The 21,853-nt window shown below is 36.2% G+C and overlaps 1 protein-coding gene across 1 annotated transcript in view; it reads left to right on the forward strand.

Annotated features, from left to right (window-relative positions):
• Positions 1-21,853, forward strand: part of THSD7B (thrombospondin type 1 domain containing 7B) — a gene marked incomplete at its 3' end in the record, with an annotated part of 851,308 nt that overhangs the window by 327,330 nt on the left and 502,125 nt on the right. The gene's annotated exons all lie outside the window — the stretch shown is intronic.

A 21,853-nucleotide genomic window follows, 5' to 3' on the forward strand; every position in this document is an offset into this window, starting at 1 on the left:
AAGACAATCCCAAAGAATCAAAGGCCTAAATGTTTTCTCTAATAAGTGGATGCATTCCTTCTCTTGTGTACGTTTTTATGCTAGATGCTTTTGTGGTATGGACTCTCAAAGTTGTAGAAATAGATGATCACCTTGTATCACAATTTTTATAGACTCCTTAGCATTTTGCTTTAATAATTAAATTTATAGATCTGCACTTGTGGGGCCAGCATTATAAATAATAGTAGCTGTATTTTCTTTCTTCTCTAAATTCACTTTTGGAAAGTGACAACTTACTTTCTATTTCAGTACAAAACATGACTTTGCTTACTTCTCTGAATTTGGAGAAGCAGAATTTAGATAAAATACTGCAGGTTATTTTGTCAAACTTTGGTGGTCTTTGCATCCCATCTCCTCTCTTCTTCCCTTTTATTACAATCTAGAGTTCTAGAATTTTCTAGGAGGGACACATAATTTTTTTAAAAATGTAGAATTGATTTTTTATAGCTTACCTATCTATTTTCAGGTTCAGTGTTGAATCATGTATTGAAATTTGCATCTTCTGAAAGTTTCTTATGGATCACCTAAGTTTCTAAGTTTCTTTTACCTTAGTATTTCCAACTCTCTTAATTGCAACATACTGGGCAGAAAGATTGCAATTAGGAAGAAAGTAGAAAGGTGGTATCTTAGACTTGGAAATTAGGTGCTGCATGGTGGAGGACAAATAAAGAACGGGGGTTACTTACAGGTTTAGCAGCCTACCTGCTTCAGGCATCCAAAGAAGAGGAAAATATCTTAGCCTAATGCATACTTCAAAATTAGTACCAGGGTTAACATAGAAACAAAGTACTTCAAATCTCTCAGTCTGGTAGCCCAGTTCTCAGGAAGAGGAGGTCTAATGAGAAGCCAAGATGTAAACGCATCACTGTGTATCATGACCATGAACTCCTGAACAGCGTTGAATGCAGTGAGTAAAACCATATTGGCATGGTCACATTAAACTCATGCTAGAGCTTACTACTCAACTTTGTAGTTGTTATCAAAGTCTTTATTTTGCTCTTTTGTGCAAGTAAAACTGAGGGTTATTCGACTGACTATTACATCAGTTAATTAAGCCTCACTTAGTTGCCCCAAATGACCTCAAATTTGCCATCCTCCTGCCTCAGCCTCCTAAGTGGTTGAAATGACAGGGTTCTCTATTGTGCCCAGCAATTCCTTTCTTTTAAATGCTTTCCTTTCTTACTGTTATCATTTCTAGATTGTTTCATGACAAACCTGGCAACATGGAATTTCTTCTTGGCCCAAGATAAAATCAAGAGAACGATTGAGTTCCTGCTGTAAGAGGCCAGCTGAGGGTTTGAGAAATGAAATAGGCAGCATTTTAATTTTCTGACTCCTTCTGCTAATGTAATAAAGGTCAAAATTGATGCCATGTTTTGCATTTCAGTTTCTGTGATCAACTTTTAAAAACTATTATTATTTTAAATTATGGAGGAAGAAGTCATTTTTGTAGCATTGATTTCAGAAAGTCGTTTCTTAGTCATAGATGACTTCACCACAAGGTTAATTTTCCCTTAGACTCAGTTATTCTCTCTGTTGACTCCCTGGAGTGTAATTGCTTATCTTTCTTTCCTTATAACATTCGCCCATCCACTGTAGGTTAGCTACTATGCATTCCAAGACCCTGACCTTAGAGGAATCCACAGTTTGGGGAAGAAAAGACAAAACTCTATTTTCATGGACCTCTCATGCATTAGAATGTAATAAAATTCCAGATGCCAGAATGAAAAAGAATGCTGATTCCCAACTGTTTCAAATTTCTTAAACTAGCCTAGATCCTGAGGATGAATCATGATGTTGAGTTGATGTGGTTCATTAATGACTTACTTTGGGGGTTGCCTGTCCCCTTTAGATCTCATTCATGGTGTTTTCAGAGCAATGTTTTGATACTTTTTGAAATATTTACCTGAAACTATCGTTCAGGGTTCATGTGCTATTTTAAATGCAACCCAAATAATCCTGTAACAACCCATAAGAGAAGTATTACCAGTAGTATAAGCAAAGCCAATACCATTGAGAATGAAATGAGGAATACTTATGATTTTGTTTACCAGTTGTTGTTTTATAACTTAGAGGCATCTGCAAAAGTGGATGCTTACCTATAAATCTAGAATCTTGGATATGGTAAGACCACTTTCTTGTTGCTCTTTTCTCAAATAAAATTAAAGCCACTCAGTCTGCATTCAAGAATCATTCTCAGAAGGTAACGTGTGAGACATATCTTCAAAAATCTAATAAAGACTAGGGCAAATTTATTCTATTTATAACAATGTTTCTCAGAGCCTGGAATATCAACAAATATGGAAATATGTGTGTGTATGTGTAAATAAAATGTTTATGTTTATATATATATATATATATATATATATATATATATATATATCAGACACACACATTTATATATTTCACATTCATTATTTGGCATCAAATAAACATAGCTATTTTAGGAGTGAGACTCCTAAGGATCAGCTTTGAACTGTTTGTTAAATTAACTGGTCACCTCCTCTACCCCACTAGGGCTGTCTTCATCAGGCTTGGCCCAGAGTTGGTGTGAAGGGAGAACACGAGCAGATAAGGGACATGTCCTGGAATGCTAGGTGTTGTAGGAAGACATCGTATTTTAGGTTTGAATTCTGACTTGGAAGGAAGTTTTATCAGCCACTTAAATGTTTGTACTATTCATAATTCATTCCATTGTAGGCACTATGGTGATTTGGTAAGTTAAAATAGATGATAATCATTCTTTTTTTTAATCCGTCCCGCCAAACAATTTGTCACGTACCAATGTCACGTACTATGTTTTATGCTGTGTGCCATGCACTGCTTCTATAAAGGCACCCTTCTATAATTTACTAGAATTGGAAAAACAATTTTCCTGATAATTATGCTATTGTGTCTTAAGTCTTGTGATCACTGCATATATCATATGGCTAAAACCATTTAATGATGCCTAGAGATACTGTTTCAAAGAGGAGGCAGTGATTCTAGAAAGTTTGGAGGATCAATAAAAAAAATGTTTATGTGTGTGTGAGAGAGCATATGGATAGGACTGGAGATGCCTGCGTTCAGTGGGGCATGCCCACTGGTGTGAGGAGAACTCAGAAAAGAAGGAAGCCACGAGAGCACTGGAAAACAAGGCTGCCTGTGCTATTTACAAGGTAATAATTCATTTTTTTGAGAGTGTGGGTACCTATTACAGCCTTTACCCCCACCCACCTCAGACTTTAAATCAGGAAAGAAATTTCTTATGTTTGTCTATATAGTAAGTATGTAAAACTGCCAGTAAGATTATTCTCATGAGTAGTCATGTCCTATTTGAAAACATCCGATTATCCAGTAATATTTTGAGATATGAAATAAAGTAATTTACAGTTTGAACAGATGAACGGATTGCTTAAGGGGCCATTGGAAAAGATATTCCATCATCATTTGAGAGACTGGGAATGTCCTATACCTGTCTTTAGAAATTGATTTTAAAGTCAATAATATCCTTTGGGTGTGAGAATAAGGTGTCAGAAAAGTGGTGAGCTGAGGACTTTTCTTCCTGTCAACCCGAGAGGAGAAATGAGACTGTTTAAAGGGAGTGGTAGCATTTTCTCTTACTTTCTGCTAGCAGAAAAGCAGAGATAATGGAATGAAATAACCTTTGCTGATTAACAGCAGGATACTTGATGACAATTCACATGAGGCCAAGAGAGATAAGGCTCTTGGCTAGCAGCATTCCTCCTTGGAAACATCCTCAATTATAGGGATCATGGATGTAGCAAAAGTCAGCAAAGGGAACTAGAAGGTAATTATCAAGAGGCTTCTCTCCACAACCCCTCCCCCCTTCTTCCTCTCTCTCTCCTGCCCCTGCCTCTCCCTTTCCCTTTCCCTTTATCTCCCTCTTCCTCTTTCTCCACCTTTTCTCATAATGAAACAGATAGTGATGGAAGTAGGGGAGGCATTTGAAGCCAGGTGGTTGTTCCTTGTCCTTAATAAAAAGAAGGGAGGAGGAAAGGAGGAAGAAATGAGGGAGGAGGAGGGAAAAGGATAACATCTAGGACTTTTCCATTGGGCTATGTTATCTCTCAACTTATATCTTAAACCTACAACTATATAGAATTAACTTTAGGGCTTTGAAATTTGGTTATTGGTATAGGATCCTAGCTGCACAGATGCTCAAGATTTATAGGATTGATTCCATCTCCTCCTTTTTGAGAAGAACACTTACAATGTTACCCTGCCACGGATGACTGTGGGTGAACTTATTGCCTAAGTTTTCTGTAAATGAGAGAAATAGAACATCGGTGTAAGCAATAATGTGTATTCCATTGTTTAAGCCCTACTCTATTTCAAAGGCAAACACAAGCAATGTAAGATATACATAGATGCATATATATAGATGAATATAGTTTAAATATTCTCTGAAAAAGAGTAAAAACCGAGAAAAGTTTAGAGGAGAAAAGGAGTATTAAATATTTAGAGGCAACTAGGTCACCAGGAATCTAAATTAAAATTGGTTTCTATTGTTTCTGTTTGATTGCTTTTGTATCTAAATTTAGTGATTTTTTAAAATCAAGTATAATAAAATTATATTAGTGTAATATAAAAATGTTTATTGACTTCCTATGCTTAGAAAAAATATTGGAGAATTACCACTGTAAGCATTCATTAAATTATAAGGTAGTTCTTGACATTAAATTTTCCTAATTTATTTAACTCAAGGTGTAATTTACATGATTTAAATGAGAGCAGGAGAGAGTTTCCCTGTACAGATGACAGAGGCACGGTATTTGAGCGACTGTCTTATGCTGAGTAGAGGTTATTTCTTGAAAACATAAATGGTTTGTGGAAAAAGAGCCTTCTTTGATGACACGTGGATCCTGCTTAATTTGATTTTCTAAAGAGGAAAAACAGATGTTCTCCTTTGCACAAGGTGTTATGTATGTCTTCATAATTAACAGAGCTAAGTTAATATTTCAAAACTGTGTGTTATGGAAATCAAAGCATGTGGTATCATGGAGGAGGTTGTCAAGGACCTAAAAGTGGATATGAGTTTGGATTTTCCCCGTGGTTTTGTACTGATATTTCAACTTTCCTAATCTTGTAGCACTGAATCCATACTTCTGCAGTAACACATCACTTTCTGCCTGGTTTCTAACCATTAATATGATTGTCTTTGTTACCCATTATGCCATCAGGGCCTTTGAAGGTCACGATTGGTTTCCTTCTTGTTTGTATCGCCAAGGGCCAGTGCCCATCATGTAAAAAGCAAATGAAAATCTCAAGATGAGAGAATAGTATGTTGAGTTTTGTTGAATTCCTCTTGCTTTCGGGTAGTGCTAAGAAAGGAATTGCTTTACTCTTAAGCAAATAAGCACGATCTGCTATCTGGATATCAGCATTCCATGCCAAGACCAGGTTTTCTTGAACTCCTAGAATGGAATGAGATAAAAGAGAAGATATGAGGAGCATGAAGTGATGGAAATGGTTTGTGGAAAATGGCCCATGACAACATTTTGAAATAATTTGCAGAGGTAAATATATTCCTCTGTTGTTTTCCTAAGAAAACCGATTAATGGTCTAATGTTGTTTATTTATGTCTGTGTTGCTTTTGATTTCTTGAGTAGCCTAGGAGGGGTGATGAGACAGTTAAACCAATAATTACAGAAATAAGTTCCTTGAAGGGAAAAAAAAAGAATTTGAGGGAAGGAGAGTTTAAGCCAGTGGAGGTCAGAAAGACATAGGTTACGTTTGAGGAGAATAAAGTTTTTACCTGGGCCTTAAAGAAAGGGCCTGGTTTAGATAGGAGTTCATGTAAAGGGGAGAGAATCCTGGGAGAAGTGAAGCATGCACAGAAAGACACAAAGGTGTAATATCATAGTGCACATTTAGAAGGAAACTCATATTCAAACTGGACATAAATATAAGGTAGGTGAAGGCAGGGGCTGTGATTTAGGCTCCATAGGTGGATTGGTGGACTGTGACTTTAAGCTTTATGGTGATGGGAAGGTAGGACCTGAACTATTACCTTCTCCATTCTTGTCTATCACCTTAACTCTGATGCTGAACCTTTCTAGTGCTCTAGGTCTTTGTAGCCAGTTGTTCTCTGTCCACTGCCCATTATCCTGAGATGTCCATTGTTTACTCCACCCTTGCAAACTCACTCCCTGGCTCAGGCTTATTACCTTGCTAAGCTTTTCTTCTTAGAAGTCTTTTCTTGTGGGAACTCTGTGAGATGACATAGATTATCTCTGCTCTTCCACTGTCATAGCTCTTTATCTCACTCATTGTCACTGTGTATAGTGTTCACCAGGATGCTGTGCAGGTTTATGAGATCAAGGGCCACCTCTGTGTTATTGTCTACATTCCACACCATACCTGACACTGAATCTGGAAAATAGTGATGTTTGTATTGAATTCAAGTTTTATGTACCTCATAGTATTCCTTTTACCACATTTGTTCTTTCTTTCTTTTTTTTTCTGGTTGATGCTCTACAAGCACAGGAATACCTATTCACTTTCATACTTGGATACACCAGCACATGGTGGTGTCTGGGACCTGGCCTCCTGAGAAGCAGCCAAGGTGCTGGATGTTCCAGTCTGGAAGATACAACTTAGAAGTGTAGGTAACGTGGCTCCCAGTAGAGTGAGCCTGGGCCAGTAGGAAACAAGATCCAGGGGGAGCCCCAATACTCCCAGTGTATCTGTACATTATTCTGATATGGATATCTTCTTGTACTTTTTACAGGAACAATCTTTCTTGCCCCAAACACAGATCTACCATGAACTTGTTATATAACTTGGTGGTAGTTTGATGTGAAATGATAGCACTGTAACACATCATGCACTCAGTCTCGTACTTTCTGTTCTGTTCCTGCTATTTCCTCACAGCCACTTCCGCTTGGCCTTGTGCTTCCCAAATAAAGTATTATCACCAGGGTCTCATTGTAAGCTCTGCTTTCTAAAGGACTTTGGCTACAGCAAAACATGATGAATATTTATCAAAGGAAAGAATGAGAGAGACTGTTTTGTATGGTTTATTACAATAAATGGTACATGATATGAGCCCAAAGGAGTATGGAAGCTGTAAATAGTAAGTCTTTCTTCTCTTCCTCTATCTCACTTCTCTTTTCTATTCCTTAACTTCATTTTTTATTCTTATTTTATATATTACTTCTTCCTCATAATCCAGTATTACCAATTCTTCCCCTCTCTCCTTCTTTCACCTTATAGAAATCTTGAGAGCGAGAACAATTTTAGTAATTGTGGTAGACTTCACAGCAGTTAGCACATTGCTTGGCAAAAGGTAGATAAAAACTCAGTAGATATTTCCTGAATAAATGAATATATTCTCCTGCCCACAGTCTTACCATTCAATTTTAGGCATTCACTTTTTAATTTAAGACAGTTTCCTCTTCATTCCTTTGTTCACATACACCTGCACTCCATTAATGAACTGTTCAGGGAGCTAGGGATGATGCTCAGTGGCAAAGCATTTTCCAAGCATGTGCAAGGCCCAGAGATCAATACCCAGTACCACAGAGGGTAGGGGGAGAGAACAGTTAGGTTCTCTTTTGTAGGGCAGAAAACTACATTTGGGTAAACTTGCTGAGACTACATTTACAATCTTTAGTTGAATGTCTCACTCAGCTTCATTTTCCTAGCTGGCCTGGATTTTTCTTGAACACAGAGCCAAGAGGTAATGGTGTTCTTTTTGGCAATGGAATTTCTGACAGTAAGTGATTGTTTCCAAATCTGTTCCTCTAGCCTTGTTGAATATGTGAATTCACTGGCAAAGTAGGATGTGGAATAAATAGACACTATTGCCCAAACCTTTCTGCAGGAAAGCTTTAGCATTCACAATATTCTATTTAGCACATTTTCTTTTCTTTTTTTTTCTTTTGAGAGAGAGAGAGAAAGAGAGAGAGAGAGAGAATTTTTTTAATATTTATTTTTTAGTTTTCAGTGGACACAACATCTTTAGTTTATTTTATGTGGTGCTGAGGATCAAACCCAGCACCCCGCGCATGCCAGGTGAGCCTGTTACCGCTTGAGCCATATCCCCAGCCCATATTTAGCACATTTTTCCCCTAAGCTCTGATTTAAACTTCTCATTAGATTTTAGCCATTTGTTGAGATTTCCATGTGCTTAAGCATAGTTAAGTGACTCTGTCCTCTGGCCATTTTCTGAGGAACACTTTAGAAGTGATGGATTTCTACATCAAGAGGAAAGCTAGGAAACCAGCTGACTTGTGATGATACTTCTAAGTTCAAGATTTGTGCATCTTAGAAGGAGATACATAACTATAGCTCATTTTATTTTTTAAATTTACTTCTTTCCTTTTTTATTGACAACTAAGTTGTATATATTTATGGTGTATGACATGTTTCTTTTTTATGCATACATTAATGAGTGTTGAATAACAACATCAAGCTATTTGAAGTATGCATCAGCTCACATACATATCTGTTTTGTGGTGAGAACTCTTGAAATCTACTTTCATGGCAATTTCTAAATATACCATATGTAATTCAGTGGGCCACTTGAAATTGTTTCCCTTTATACCTGCTTTTCTATTGGGGCACTTAACCACTAAGCCACATTCCTAGCCCTTTTTTATATTTTATTTAGAAAGAGGGTTTTGCTGAGTTGCTTGGGGACATCGCTAAATTGCTGAGGCTGGCTTTGAACTTCTGATCCTCCTGCCTCAGCCTCCTGAGACATTGGTATTACAGGTGTGCACCACCACGCACAGCTAATACTTGCTTTTCTAGGATAGTACTTGGGTTAGAGACCTCTGGTTTGATCCAGTTGTCCCAAAGCTTTCTAGGCTCAAGATCTTTCTTGCACACAGCCTTTCAATTTGAATGATCTACAGGCATTTTTAATTCAGTGTTACCTTCATTCAACTCTTCCCTGTCTTCGCCATGCACCTATCAGAGGTTCATCCAGGGTTTAAAAATTTGTGGAATGATGTCTTTCTGCCACACACTCAGCTAAAAGACTAGGAAATACCCTCACCATTATTGATGCCTTTACCTGCCTTCAGCTCATCACTAAGTTCTTTTTATTTTACCTACAAATAAAATGTGTTTATCATATTCATTTAATTTCCATCTCCCTCCACTTCTAGCACTTTTTTTAAAATATGGACTGCAATAGTAGTTTCCTAACGGATTTCTCTCCTTCTGTTCTTACTCCTTCCTAAATACAGCGGGGCATGGTTTTTGTGCTTAGCACAAGGCTCTGCAGACAGGCTAACCTGTGCAGAGCCTCCATCACTTATAAGCTGTATGATTTTGTACAAGTTAGTCTGTTTTTATCCTTTAGTTTCCTCATCTGTAAAATGGACATAATGATAATCCCTGGCACATAAGAATGCTGTAAGAAGTAAATGAACACATACCACACAATCACTTAGAACAGAACCTTATATAATAAGCACTATTGTTACTACTAAGTATTAGGTGTTACTGTTTTTCTTCTCCACATTCCTGCCATAGGCATCTTCCAAGTGTAACATTATTGTGCAAAGTTATTTTAGTGCTTTCCCTTGAACTCAAACTTCTTAACATTACTCATAGGGCCATGTATGATTTGGTCTGCCTACCTCTCCAGCTTAGTTTATTTTACTCTTTCTATCATTCTGTTCCAACTCATACTGAGAGGCCTTGAGCAAGCTAGTTAAAGTTTTGGTGCATGATTTTCCATTTTGTGGCCAGAATTGTGTCACCCAGGCAGTAGAGAGCAGGAAGATCACACACCAGAATGTAAATGTCTTGATTCAAGACTGATACACTTAGGTGGTCCACTGAGGAGATTCTTTATTGTGACTCAACTCAGTGCAGAAGAGTCAGGGCAGGAAACTGTGGCCCCTAGCAAGGTAGCCACTTTCTTTTTTATTATTATTTTTAATTTGTTCTACTTAGTTGTACATGACAGCAGAATGCATTTCAATTCATCACACACAAATGGAGCACAGCATTTAATTCTCTGGTTGTATAAGATATAGAGATGCACTATTTATACAATCATACATATACCTTTGGTAATCATGTCCATACTATTCCACCATCTTTCCTACCCTCACAACCCCTCCCTACCCTCACCTTTGCCCAATCCAAAGTTCCTTCATTCTTCCCAGGCCCCCTTATCATAGATTAGCATCCACTAATCAGAGATAACATTCAGCCTTTAGTTTTGAGGGATTGGCTTACTTTGTAAGCATAATATTCTCCAACTTCTTACATTTACCTGCAAATGTCATAATGGATACCAAAAAACAACCCAAACAATAAATGGGCTAAGGAACTGAACAGAAACTTCTCAGAAGATATACAAGCGATCAACAAATATATGAAAAAAATGTTCAACATCTTTGGTAATTACAGAAATGTAAATCAATGTAAATGTAAATCATCTCATCCAAGTCAGAATAGCAGTCATCAAGAATACAAACAATAATAAGTGTTGGAGAGAATGTGGGGGGAAAGGGACACTTGTACATTGCTGGTGGGACTGTAAATTAGTGCAATCACTTTAGAAAACAGTGTGGAGATTCCTCAGAAAACATGGAATGGAACTACCATTTGACCCAGCTATCCCATTCCTCAGTATATACCCAAAGGACTTAAAATCATGACATAGCCACACTGATGTTTATATCAGCTGAATTCACAATAGCTAAACGGTGGAGCCAACCTAGATGCCCATCAATAGATGAATGGATAAAGTAACTGTGGTATATATACACAATGGAATATTACTCAGCATTAAAAGAATAAAGTTATGGCATTTGCAGGGTAGCCCCTTTCTACCACTGACTCTGCTCTTTAGGAAGGAAGCATGTATCTTTGAGGGGCAGCTAGCTATCTCTTCTACAGGCATTTTTTGTTACACCCCTATGTTGGCTTCCTATTGCAGCTATAACAAATTAACACAAATTTAGTGACTTAAAACAATAAAACTTTATTATCTTACAGTTATGGAGTACTGTAGTTCAAACTGGAATTAACTGGGCCCAAGTCAAGATTGGAGCACTGCTGCATTCTTTCTGGAGACCCTAGGGGAGAATCTGCTCCCATCTTTTGCCCTTATGTTTTTTTTTTTGTTGTTGTTGTTTTGTTTTGTTTTTGTTGATGTTGTTATTTTTAGATAAACATGACAGTAGAGTGTATTTTGACTTGTTTTATATATATATGAAGTATGACTTATTCTAGTTTAGATCCCATTCTTGTGGTTGTACATGATATGCAGTTAACCTGGTTGTGTGTTCCTATACAGGATAGGAAACTTATGTCCAATTAATTCTTCTGCCTTCTTTTTCCATTTAAAAAGCAATGATGTTGGATCCACCTAGATAATCCAGAATGGGGTAATATCCTCATCCAAAGGTCACTTTATTAGCGACCTTAATTCCATCTGAAACTTTAATGCCCCTTTGCCAAGTAATCTAAGATATTCACAGGTTCCAGGTGGTTAAAATTTGGACATCTTGGGGTGGCCAAAATTCTGCCCACCCAAAACCTTTTTCTTTATATTTGAGAAATAAATGGGATTTCTTAAAACTAACAGGAGTGCAGTCATTGTGACTTTATGGATTTTGCTGTGTAATATAAGTGTACAGAGGTCCGATTTGCTTAATGGTTAAGACCTTAGGCTTTGAAGTGGGGATTGCCAGGTTTGACATTTCCAGCTTGTGATGTTGGGAAAGTCACAAAGCTTCTATAAGCCTCCAGTTCTCCGGTTATTTTATATATATATATATATATAAAATAACCGGAGAACTGGAGGTGTATACATACACACACACACACACACACACACACAATAGAGTTTGTCAGGTTGATCCCATTTTAAAGGAGAGAAAAATCATAGCACAGTGACTAACAAATAATAAGTATTCAAAAAGCACAGATATTATTATTTTTTTCTTTCTTAGGTATTCACCTGTTTATTATAGCCTTTCTAAATGCTTGGCACCATACCAGATTTTTTAAGATACAGGGATGAACAAATCAACCTTAAATATCACAAACCAAAGTCAATTTGGACACCCAAACAAATTACATGAGTATTATATGATGAATCTTGTATTCCAGGTAGGTAAATACTATTTTTTGAAGGCCAGATTAAACAAGCATCCTGGAAAGGGAAAGAATATGTCCTTCGAATTTTCTATTAAAATGGAAAAAAAAACCTTCAGCTTCCTCATCTGTAAAATTAGAGTTATAATATGATCCAACAGGAATGTTTCTTCCTATAATGCGATTATGTAACCTGTTCTCTCTGGGAAGATATAAAATTAAAAATGTTTAGGAGCCAGTAGAGCATGACTCAGGAATTGGCTTGGACATTTTATTGCCTAGCTTGTGATATAAGGTGTATAAAAGATGTGCTCCTTTATCTCTGAGAACAAGACACTATGATTTCTTCAGCTGTGGGGTGCATTCAGAACTGATTTGTAACAAATGTGGAGATACCCTAATAGGAATTTGCAAGTCAGCATCTCAGTTGATTTTAATGCAAAGAAGTTTTCAGAACATGACTTAAGAAGCATTCTTTTGCAACAATTTGATACAGAAAAAGTGGTAAAGGTAAGGATGCAAGAATAGGTATAATAGAATTCACGAAAAAAATTTTGCACTTTTCAAAGAATTTCCCAGGGCTAGGTCATGCAATTGAAATGGATAGTTATAAAATGAATCCCCAGGGTTTCTTAGAACACAGACAGTTGAGAAACAACTGATTCTAATGGAATTGTACAAAACTACTGTATTGACTATTTGTAAATTCAAATGTGAATAACTATTCATACATGTCAAGAACTTCAAAGAGTCTAAGATATTGCCCTACTGATGAGCTAACATGTTAATCTATGGCTTTTGCATAGATGTTGGTAGAAGCAAAGGTACCTACGTCAGGGAGAAAGGGATATTTATTACTCAAAGTCATGTCAAAGTGTTATCATTTATACCAGTTTCTTGAATCCCAGTTCCAACAGTAAAATTCAATGAAAGCCCTATATACCTGCACACACAGTGATGTGAGACAAAAGAGGAACCCTGGGATTTGGGGCTTGAAGCATACCTGCCCAACCTTTGGCCCCAAGGGTTGAATTATCTCTCTTCCAAACCCATTTGTTATACAGACATTTTTGAGATGGTAGTCTGAAACAAAAGCTGTTTGTATCTGTGAACACAAGAAGTGTTGCCATATATATATATATATGACCCAGAGAGTTTTGTCTTTCAATAATACGTGCACACACTGTGTGCATGAAAACTATACCTGTGATAATTACATATAGTGAGTCAACTGCTGATTTTCCAATTATAATCAGAAACCATTATTTCTACCATATGAAACAATAAAATACCCACGTCCTCCAAAATGTTTGATTGATTAAGTGTAGCATGCATGTAAGAGGTGTTAGTTATATTATTTTACAGCATTAACACATAGAAGGCAATGATTATAGATAAACTATATACACAATGAAAGTAATCATAACCTTTTATGGAATACATTACATTTTCCTGAATCAAATGGGTTTGTAGAGTTATTATGATATATAAAGTATTTATATAAGATAAATATATAACAATTTGGATTCTGCTGCAGAAACTCTGGAGATGCAAAATAAAATGATTCTATTCAACTTTTTGACCTGTGAAGCTGATATTCTGGAAATTCTACTCTAGATAATTAAAGGTTTACATTTATAGTTGATTTGCTTTCTATTGATCTTAGGTAACAGAAAAAAAATTCCCCAAAGAATTACATAAAAGAATTTAAATTAAATGTATGGATCTTAGGAAATTAGAAATTTTTATTTCATAATGTTTTACAAAGTGAAAATGCTGTAAGTGAAATATAAGTTGAGCATCTCTAATTCTAAATCTGAGATGCTCTGAAATCTAAATTTTTTTGAGAACCTTTTTTGATTTAGGAACATTTCAGAATTCAGAGTTTCAGATTAAGGATGCTAAACCAGTGAAGCCTATGCAAATATTCTCAAATCTGAAAAACTTTGAAATTACACATTTCTGATTCTAAGCAATTTAGATAAGGGAGACTCAACCTTTAAAATACAATTTGCTTATTTGGGGATTTTAACAGTAATTTTGTTGCTCTGGCTTTTTCCCTTAGGAAAATCTTCTTTCATTGAATAAATGATTTGGATTGAACTAAGGGGCGCACTACACTGAGCTACATCTTCAGCCATTTTCATTTTTTAGTTTCAGATAGTGTCTCACTAGGTTGTCCAAGCTGGCTGGCCCAGAACTTGAGAATTCCCCCTGCCTCAGTATCCCAAATAGCTGGTGCTACAGATGTATACCACATCACCCAGTGTGAATGTTACACATAATTAACCACCACCCTCAAATTATATCCTATAATTTTCTTTCCCTATTAGTTAGAATATACTGTAAACCTGATGAGACTCCTTTAGTATAGGGTTGACTAGATAAAGCTTACAACCTTTAAAAACTATCATTCCTAAATCTGATAACTTCATTAAAATAAACTAATTATTGACTTAATAATATCTTCCTACATTTATTTGTTTAGGTTAAGACAAAGTATAATTCCAACTAAGGTTTAAAGAATTGGGAATGGGGAGAGAAAATTTAATTATTACTTAAGCAGGAATTATCAATACCTGTTGAAATAAATAACCCTATGATACTCAACAAACACTTTGCTTCCTGAGCTCTTCTTGAGATTCTTGTCCTCTGAGTCTAGACTGAGCCTGAAAATGTTAAATTTTGCATAATACCATAGAGAATGTTAGAAAAATTGATACGATTTAATGCTTTTATCCTAAGATGTGCAAATTGAGACCTGCAGAAGTTGAAACCTGCGTAAGTTCTCAAAATGGATCCATTGCAGACCTTAGACCCATGCCTTAAAATTCTTACCCTTGTCCACTTTTCCACCATTACCCACGACCTGAAAGTCCAATGCCTGTGAAACATGTACCTTTTCTATTAACTTACACTAATTTTCCCCCACATTAATTTACTCTGGTAAATAGCTAAGCTGTGGAATTTCTTCTCAGCTAAATTCAGCAACTATTCAAGTTCCACAGCTTGGAAGGTGGCCCCAGGAGTCACAGAGCTCCCATGAGAACCTGTTTCCAGTGAAAATCACTTTAGGTGGGAGGGCTCAGTGTTGAGTTTGTGGCTTTAGCATCAAAGCTTTTAATGACTTGCTAACTCTAATTACTTTTTAGCTAAGACTTGCTGGATTTCTGTTTCCTAGTTGATCCTTATATCTTATACAAGCCATGTGACTTTGTTCTTTATGACCCTGCAGAAAACTCCTATTGTGATAATTCTATGTCAAAGATTCTTGAAAATCTGTAACCTTTTATACAAACAAAGATAATTATTTTTTATCCTATTTCCAAGTCATTCCAGGTGGAATTAAAGCCTAAAAGATGTGGCAGCTAAATACCATGCATCAATCAGCTTACTTTTGGAACTCTGTAGTTCCATGTATTAAATCTTTGTTGCTGACTTCTCTTTTATCCTTCTTAGAGGGGGAAACTGTGTAGTATAATTTAGGTCCTGTTGCAGATCAACACATTTTGCTCTTCTTTTCTTGTCAGATGTATGACTTCTTAAAGGAACTTTTTTCCTTTTCTTTTGAGTCTTATTTTGAACTGTGTGTCATACTTTTAAGCTCAGCTTTACACAGAGATTTCCTTATATCATTTATCATTCATTATAAGTATTCATTACCTGCATTTTGGCCATTTGTATTATGGGGTGATTGGATTCAAACTTCTAAGATAAATCTATTTTTGAGTACTTTAATTTTGTTTCCAAACAAGTACATAGGTAAACATTCTGAGCAGAGATGAAGGAACTAAAAGAGATTTGTATTCAAGTATACTTGATATGTGGCATTAGATGACAGATGGCAGAATATATCTGAGATTTTTTTGATTGTCACAGTCAAGAAAACAAGAGGTCCTTCAGAAGTCAACAAAGGAGTTAGCTTGGGAGGGGTTTGCCTTGAGGAACAAGGGAAAGGAGGGACAAGAGGCAGTGGAAGAGAACTGGCAAATGGGTGATATTGCATAAGTGATATTGGGTGTGAGGAGGTGAGCTTGGTATAAAGAATCTGGAATGGGGCAGTCACTGAAAAGAGAAATAGTATATGGTTAACTCATTGTTACATATTAATAGATACAGTAACCCAAGTCCCTTGTTCAAAGGGCTGAATTATATTATAATTTCAATCTCCATAATTCTATAATGCCAATTTCTTCCCCTCAAAAATTCTTTTTGTAAAGAAAGCATATTATATATGCTTTCCTTACAAAAAGAAATGTATATATACATACATATATATATATATATATATATATATACACACACACACACACACACACACATACATACATACATACATAGAGAGAGAGAGAGAGAGAGAGAGAGAGAGAGAGAGAGAGTGTGTGTGTGTGTGTGTGTGAGAGAGAGAGAGAGAGAGAGAGAGAGAGAGAGAGAGAGTGAGTCTTTGGTAGCATTTTTTTTTAACATAAGAATAATGGAATAGGCCATTTATTTTGACAGGGTAGAGAAACTTTCTTGCTTGTGTTCATACTGCATGCTGTCAAATTTTTTATTACTTGTGCCCAATATTAAGGGATTATCAATTCCAAACCTACCTTTTTATGTTGGTAAAGGCTAGAAGTTATGATGTAATATAACATTAATCTTATAATGACCATTCCTTGTTATCTTTGCTAACAAAGATGGTGGAATCCTAATGTTTACAATTTGAAAGGGGATTGATTGGTGCAGATGTCTCCTAGACATAGTGAATTCCTCCTTGAAGTGACCCAGGGCATGGTTTCAGGTGGCATGCTAGTGATAAGTAATTCATTACAAAGTTGAAATTATTCCACAGAAATTCCTCTTATATGAAGTTGCCTCATTTTTATCCATTTCTTCCAATTTGGAGCTTACAAGCTACATAAAAATAATCTATTTTTTAATATAAATCCATTCAAAAATATAAAGACAACCATTCTGTACTTCATGTTTTCTTAATACCAAACACCCTTCTTCAACTTTGGCTTCATTAGTCATATTTTTATATTCTTTCATCACAAAGGATGCCTAATTAATTCTAATTATCTCTTAATGAAGTATGATTTCCTTTCTGTGTGGTTACTGTCTATTAAAAAATAACATTTTGCTTTCAGTTACTATCACGCTGAATGCACTGTGGTATCTACCTCTTTTCCTTTTAAAATAAAAGTTCACCATTGATTTGTTTAGACCTTCTACTTCCTCACCCCAATTCCTCATTGTAGTAAGGCCCCACATACTCTATTTTAAAGCATCCTGAAAGGATGAAAGGACAGAGGTTCTTTGAGGGATGGTGGAGAGTGGGGTTTTAATAGTCTTTCAGGTTGTACAGTCTGTAAAAGGAAGAGGTTGGGCAAATGGAACCTAAACTTCTCTATGTAATGAATTCCAAAGAAAGCCCCATTTCTGCAAAGCATTGTGAAATTAACTGATATTTCCTATAAATCATGTTTTTCATATTCTAAATACAATATAAATTACCTGGGAATCTTTAAAAATGAAGATTATGAATCACTAGGTCTGAGACACATTCTCACAAGCATTTCTAATAAGCTCCCAGGAGGTACTTGTGATGTTAATCTGCAGATCACTTGGAGCAATACCTTCCTTTTGAAGATGTCACAAATGTGAACCACATAGGTAATATTAAGTTTCCTAACAGTCACATTAAAAAATAATTTAACAGTATACTTCATTTAACATAATATATCCAACTCACTGTCACTTCAACGTAAAATCAGTATAATGATCAATGATATTTTAATTTCCCTTTAAAATTATTTTAAATTTATTTGAACTGATATTTGTATATATTTTTTATTTTTATTTTTTCGGTTAACTTTTTAAAAAATTTTTATTTTTTTAGTCATACATGACAGTAGAATGCATTTTGACATATAGTACATACATGGAATGTACATACATCAAACATATTGTCTATTCTATTCTGCTGCCCTTCCAATATTTGAACTGATTTTTGTATATATTTTATACTGACAGCACATCTCTTAGTGGTTTAGCCACATTTCAAATGCTGAATAGCCATATGTGGCTATGTGACTGCCAATCACCATATTGGATAGTGCAGGACTATTTCTCAGAACTTAAATAACACAGATAACTAGTATTTGTTGAGTGCTTACTTTGTGGATGGTACTGCTGTGAGATGCAAATGCCTTATTGCTGTTTCAGATGAGTCATCTCAGAAGATTGTTGCAATATCCCTGTAGGGTGAGCTACAACATCATCTATTTCATACTCAGCAAGAAAGCAAGGTGGCAGTAATTTGCATAAAGGTGCAATGACAGACCAGGATTTAGATCTCTGATTCTAGAGTGCATGCTCTTAACCACTAAATCCAGAGCACTTAATCCTCTGCACTTAATCCAGAGCAGAGCACTCTGAGGGAAGGCAGTCCTCATCCCTCCCAGTGGCCAAGAAAGGTAATCCCCTGTGAAGGGAAGAAACCACTAAGATCTGATGCTAATATCAAATTTCTTTTTAGGTGATGTAGCCTTTTTATGGCAACCTTAAACCAGTGGCCTCTTTTTGGCAGTGCCTTTAGGAATTACAGTGAAGGTTAGTGGGAAAGGTGAGGGACGCTGTGTTCCAATGAAACAGGGGCATCTGGGTCAGCCGGAGTGGAACCCTGGAGGAGTTTTGGAGGTACCTTGGCTGAGCTATGACACTCTGGGGAATCCTCAAACTCCTCACCATGGGACCAGGCTTCCATAGCCTCGGGGGGGGGGGGGGGCTTGAATGTGGGATAAAGCCAACTCTTGTGCCCTACTCTCTCTTCTCAGCAGCACATAAGTCTTTGGTTATACACATTCCCTTTGTATTCTGGGCTATAATTGATCCAGAGTAAGAGGCTCAGATTATTATACATGATCTCCTTGCCTGCTTTAGAGTTTGATTCCTGCTTTCCAAGTTTCTACCTTTTCAGGTGTAGCCCAGGATTTCAGTAATAATAGCAACAATGAGAGTTTGAAAGGTAAACGACTGCATGGTGCTTACAAGGACAGGTTCTGCACTCAGAATGCAGTGACTCTGGCTGTTTCCCTGCAGGCTTTGCCGCAGAGACAAAAGCACTTACACTAGGAACCTCAGTGTCTTCTGAGCATAAAGGAAAGATTGATGACAGTACTAGCCTCACAGGGCTGTTGTAAGCATCATGTAAAATAGTAATATACAGTTTGTATCTCAGTATCATTGAGAAAATATTCAATAAATATTAGACTTTTAAATGATTATTGCCTTTCTTACCCTTGTAACCTCACTATTCTCTCTGCTGAAACAGAAGTCATATGATCCTTTCACTTACTTTTCTTACCAACAATTTTTAAAGTACCCCTTCCACATTTGGGGGATTTCTTCAGTATTTTTACAAGCCTAGTCTATCAAGGTTTAGCCCTTCTAACATTCTAATGTCATTTTGAAGTCAAGTCACTAATGATTCCCTGAGCTTTTGTCAAGCTTCTGTCTGAATTTTTTCAAGTCCTTAAAACATGTACTCCTAAAAATACTCCCCGTACAGCTCCATGAGTCCTTAGAAACTTCCTTCTCTCAAATCCACTTTGAGGTTCCTGCAATTTGAGGTTCAGAATTCCTTTTTGGAGGAGTATATATCTTAAAATCCTTTTTTAAAATGTTTGTGCTCATAATTTTATTTCTGAATTGTCTGGGCAGAGGCTGGAGGACTAAGACATTACTTTGTATGACTCAGTCATTCAAATTGTACTCATAATATTTAATATTTTTAATTATCACAAACTTTGCTTATATTTCATACCAGTTTCAACAATTTCTTCTCAAGAAATATCGTCCATTTCTTTTCTCTGAGCCTTTGGGAACTTACCTTTCTGATATTGAGGTTCAAGTTTAGCTCAGCTCTCTTTGTCTGTCACAAACCTTAAAGGAACTTGAAAAACCTGACAATACCTGAATCTCCACGAGTTTCGCCCACTTTTGACCTGCGTCTACCTGGGGACAAGACTTATTCTTAGAACACAGTCTCCAGATATAGCTCCAGTGATATGATGATTTAATGAGAAATAGATGTTCCCAATGGTTTAATGAGAAATGGATATTTTTCTAAAGATTTGAGGGAAGAAGGAAGTGAAGAGTCATATCTTACATCAAACAATTATACGTAATGACATTCCTCATTAGGCCATTAGACTCATTGTTTTTTCTTAATGTCATTCTCCATTTTTCTGTGTCATCTTTATAGACTTTTCCTCTTAAACACAACACTTTCTAATTTTACTTAAAGATAATTCATTTCTTTTCATGTTAGCCATACTATGTTTAGCAAATCAGAAGTCTAAGGGTTAGAAAAAATTGCTTTCTGCCAATGCTCACCATTTCTGAACTAATGAAAAATAACGTCATATTTGTAAGACTTTGTCTTGGAAGAGCAACTTCTTCCCCTGCTTTCTTAACAATTTCAAATATGAATGCACCATCAGTAGGATTTTCCAGGTAGATATTTAGCTTTTATTTGAATGAAATTTCTGGAAAATATTTGCACAGCTGAAATCCTCACTTATATTATACCTCTGTGATTTTTTATTACAGTGTAATATAAATGCAATAAAATGTTTGGATTATAAGTGTGTGTTTTGACAGATGTTTATTAAAACACAAATATTTTCATCACCATGGATAGTTTCTCTGCCCCTTTCATTTGTTTCTTTCCACTTCCTCTCCCAACCCTCACTAGAAGCAGCCATTCATCTTTCCATCTCAGGTTACTTTATCCTTCTCTAATATTTTCTATAAATGGTATCATATGTGCTTTTTGTGTTGTCACTCAGGATAATGTCAGAGTTTTGGTCTTCAATGGCTGAATGATTCCATTGTATGAACATGGCACATTTCATTTGTCCAATCTGCACATGAACATCAGGGTTTGGTGGTTGATAACCTTTCTACTATTATTTATAGTGCCACTATGAACATTCTTGTACTAGGATTTTTGTGGGAAAAACAAATCAGCTTTCATTTCTTTGATTATATAATGGAGGATAAAATCGCTAGGTCATAGGGGAGATAACTGTTTATAAAAATCTCCCAATAGATTACACCATTTCCCAATTGCTGGCTATGTGTAAATATGAGGTCCTTGTTGCTTAATACTCTTATCAACATTCAGTGTTTTCAATTTTTTGTTGTTGTTGTTGTTCTGACTATCTTGGTGTTTGTTGGCGGGGGGCAGTGGGGGGTACCTCCTCGTGGTTTTACTTTGTATTTCCCCAGTGACTAATGATGTTAAGGGCTTTTTTCCTGTGCTTGTTGTAGATCTTCTTCCCTAAATATGGACCCCAAGCCCATTGTGAAGGGGTGATGGACTTTCTTCCTGGGATAGAAATGTACTGTTCATGTCCTCCAGCACTTTGAGTGGGCTTACTAAGCTCTATAGATCCATCTGTATTTTTGTGCCTTCCCATGTTTAGAGTCGTTGAGTCCCACAAAGGTGCACAAGGCTGTGACATTAATGAGAATATGTATGTAGGGGAAGCCAGTGTATTTTGAAACTTCTACAACTTTGAAGTAGGTTCCTATGTCCTTTTTAATATCAAACTGGCTTCATTTGAAGATAATTGATTGCTTTAGTTGTGCTCCTCAGTCCCATACATTTTCTGCTATGTATAACATCCTACCTCACTTCTTTTGTGTGTTTCAGATGATATTATTGCCCATACTGTTTCCAAGTATC

This window comes from Spermophilus citellus (assembly GCF_964194105.1).
Source record: "Spermophilus citellus genome assembly, chromosome: 11".
In the NCBI taxonomy this organism is placed as follows: Eukaryota; Metazoa; Chordata; class Mammalia; order Rodentia; family Sciuridae; genus Spermophilus; species Spermophilus citellus.